Genomic DNA, 4374 nt, shown 5'->3' with positions numbered 1-4374 from the left:
ATTCCCTGCCTGCAAATCTCTTCGTAACGCTGCTTGAAATCGGTTGTTTTCTTGTCGAATTGAAAATGATCCAGTCTCTCGCAATCTATTAAATGTCAACATAAACACTCTTCGGTTTGGCACTCTTCTGTTTGGAAATCGTCGCACATATTCTCGCACCGCCTTTAAAGCATTACCGTTGCAGAAACCGTATACAAAAACCATATCAGCATATTCACTATTAGAATACGTACGCGGCATATTGCAAAAGACAAAATTCATCTACTGTTAAAGGCTTTCAAAGAGCGACTGACAAATTCATAACAGAAAGTCATGGAAAATGTAATCAAATATGTCGGTGCTAGATATGGCAAGAAATGTAAACATTTTTTTTCGATTTTCTCTGAAACAGAGCAAAAACGAGAATATGTCTATAGGACTTTTTTTCTTAGTTTTTTACTCCTCTACACGCTCCCGAAGTTTTGCCATTTAATTTGGAAACACCCTGTACTTGTACATGAGACTAACAACTATGCTCTTCTTATTTGACCTTCAGCAATGTGTCGAGCATGTAATCTGTGAATTGAGTCAATATACGCATAGTGAGTAATTCAAATATTTTGTATCATTTTTAAGAGAAAATTGTATTACTAATAAACGCGATGCAGCAAACATTTTGTACAGAATTTATGTTAAAAGTTCTGCCATAGTATGTGAACTAACAGTCTATGGTTTAGATTATATTGTACATGCTGCAATACATGAAAAAATAAATGTTCAAAGTATATTCTTTTTTTATATCTCTCCCTCTTTTTAATACAAGAGTTTAAAAACCAAGATTCATCGAAATCGATCGAGCACAGTCTCGAAAAGTCGTTCACCATGATTATGCCAACGTTTGTGAATTTGCAAGGATTTATCATTGGAAAGAAATTTGTCGTGAAGGAAGTGGCGGTATTAAGAAGAGGAGCCATTCTCTCTCATTACATTTTTATACGTCCCATGCCATGGAGTTTCTTGACAAAATCAGAAAAGTATTGCGCTTCCTGGCTGAGTGCTTATCACCATGGATTGCAATGGAAAGACGGGATGATCCCGTACAGCATGGTGAAACGCCTTATTACAATGGCTGTAATTGGTGCGGAAGAGAGTGATGACAATAAGATTCTCGTATACGTTAAAGGACATGAAAAACGCGAATGGCTGACCGATGTACTCGATAGCAACAACTTGACCATTGAGACCTTGGGCCTTGGATTACATAGATATAGAGTCTTTACATAATCTAGTTGTTACCAATACTATGCGATATGTAAGACATATTAACAATTGTGTGTTACAAAATGTATTTAAAATATACAACTGGTGATCGCAACGCCAAAAAAAAATGTATCAAGTTTTGAAATAAAATATGAAATTTTTTTTTAATACGTTTTAAATTTCTTTTCCCTTCCCTTCCTTTCCTTTGTAATACATACATGAACGTATGTACGTATAAACGTATATATAAACGTACGTATAAACGTATGTATAAACGTATATATAATCGTATATATGAACGTCATGGAGTTTCAACATATGTATAAACGTATGTATAAACGTATGTACGTATAAATGTATATATAAAAACGTATGTGTGAACGTATGTATAAACGTATGTACGTATAAACGTATATATAAAAACGTATGTGTAAACGTATGTACGTATAAACGTATGTATAAACTCATGACAAAGAAAATAGAAAGACGTGATACAACGTGTTGCGACACGTTTGAAATTCTTGGAAAGAGGGGAACGGCCTGCCCCTTCTTCGATTTTAGAAGTATTACCATATACGAATTATCACAGTTTACCAGAATGCGATCAGTCTTGCGATATCCGCTTGTACGAAAGGTCCAGCAGCAGCAGTAGCAGCAGCAGCAGTAATGTACTCTGCTGTAGGAAGCAACACACGAAAAAATTATCTCGTTCCACTTCAGAATAATGATAAAATTCCATCATTTACGAAAAGATGTGCCAAGTAAGTTTAAGAATCCCTCATTTTTATACTATTTCAAATGAACTAATTAATTAATCATTTAATATTTCTTTTATATTTTTCCATAGCGGGCTCGTGCATCGTGCGGTTCATATACTAGGCAGAAAATACGCATTGACACGTACAGGATACAAATTTCTAGAAATTGATATCAACGTTGGCCCACCGAGTTATGTGGAGATTGCGATAGGAGATAATCGCCGAAACGAATTAGGAAACTCCAAGGGGCATGCGTGGCGCGGGGGATTCTTCTGTGGCGGGGGTATGACCTCATGCGGGGTGGCAGTAAGGCATCACAGATTTTGAGGACTGCAATCACGTACAAGACAACAAAAAACATCACATAAAAGGAAATATTGCAATAGACAAAAAACAATACAAAAACATATAGTTATAAAACGAAAAATTTTACAAAGGGTATTTGTTGTTATATGCTCCAACCGTTTTTCGACTAGTTGGAACTCAATCGATTAATTATAAAACTTGGTCGTATTTAGGTACTTAAAATAATTAATAAATATTCTGTTTTAACTGATTTTTATTTTTATATGTATTTGACATTTTATAACGAATTTCTATTACACCTTTTGAATTTTGTTTTATATTTTTCAAAATTGTTCCTAGAGATGTTCGTGTCGGCATATTTAATATAGTTTCAATAGGTCATAACTCCTTTTTTAAGTTTTTTCTTCTGATAAGGTAAAATAATTTCCGTTACTTTTATATTCATCTAACATTGTAAAATAATTTTTGATAATTTGTTTAATTTTGTGTTACATATTACATATTTTTCCTATAGATGTTTGTTATTGCAACTTAATTTTATTTTCAATGGGACTACTTATATTTGACTTCGTACGACATGAATATTCTTACAGAATTAAGATATTGTGATAATTACTTACTCTTTTCTCCTGAGTTTTGACTTTTTTACAATAGCTATTTAAGACATTGTATTATTTAATCATTATGAAATGTTACAATTAATTAATTAATTTTTTATGTATGTATATTATGTCAGCGACTTTATGTTACTTTGTTTTTATTTTCATTAAGTAATTTGAAGTTTTTTATTATTACCGGATGTTTAAGTTAAAATTTCGTTTTTTACATTGAAAATGACCCGATCGGAGTCGAAACGTATGTATTTATGTATTTAAGGTTATTATACTAATTATGATTATTTATTAAAATACTGGTTCTATGCCCTTTTAATATTCATTTGTTTTATACATATTGAACCTTATTATTATATTATTTAATAAATATTGTTTCTAGAGAAAAATAACATTACGCAACATCTTGGTCGAAAAACGGTTGGAGCATATACCGGGGAATACACTTTGTAAAACTTTTCGTTTTGTAACTATTTGTTTTTTGTATTGTATTTTGTTCATGGCAATATTTCCTTTTTTTGTGATGTTCTTTGTTGTCTTATACGTGACTGCAGTCTCCAAAATCTGTGATGTCTTACTGTCACTTCGCATGATGTTATACCCCCACCACTGAAGAATCCTTCGCGCCCCGCATTCCCCTTGGAGTTCCCGAGTTAGAACTCTCATAGCATTACTATTACCATGCGCCACCTTTTGTTGCCTAATGTAATTCTTGTAGTTGACGCGATATTTCATCGCGATGAAAACGTGTGGAAAACGGTATTGCTTGAAGTGAACAGGCAGATTATCGGTAGTGTTAATTTTGTGAGTCTGTACATGAGTTTTGCTGAGATGTTCACTAGGTAGATAAAATCGGTCGCTGTGTAATGTTATTAAATTAATTACGTGTTCCTTTTCGAATTTAGCTAAGTGATCTAGTCGCAGTAGCTGTAGTATGTCGGATATTCCATCGTGTTTTTCGTTATTATCTGTTTCACGAATTTCGCTGTTACTTTCGCTTGTCTCGTTATTGTTTTTATAATTTGAGTTGATTTTATTTTTAGGAATTAGCGTAACGCTTTTACAATATTAATGTTAAATGAAAAATTTCTTTTATTATTTTGAGGCGAACGGATCGCAGAGTTTTTAGCAATTAAGCTTCGCATGAGAGGAGCGTGTCCCTTGGAGGTAATGGTTCTTCCAGCGTGAAGTGAGAATTGGCGACGTCTGGAGAACAGGGGGATCCCTCGTGATTACTCATTACGATAGTCTTAATTGTTTTGGAAATAGTAAATGAATCCTTTAATCGATTCGTAGTATTACATTAGTTTCATAAGCAGCAATAATATTATTATTAAGAAGTCGTCGATTGGCACCTTTATGACTTGAATTTCAATTAGTAGTTTTGCAAAGCGTTTGTGTATTATTTTCATTAATAACTGGATTATCGATTTCTTTTAATTTGCTAATTTCTTTTTTCT

Source organism: Trachymyrmex cornetzi, unplaced genomic scaffold (assembly GCF_001594075.2).
Source record: "Trachymyrmex cornetzi isolate Tcor2-1 unplaced genomic scaffold, Tcor1.1 scaffold914, whole genome shotgun sequence".
NCBI lineage: Eukaryota > Metazoa > Arthropoda > Insecta > Hymenoptera > Formicidae > Trachymyrmex > Trachymyrmex cornetzi.
This window is presented reverse-complemented; position numbering follows the sequence as displayed.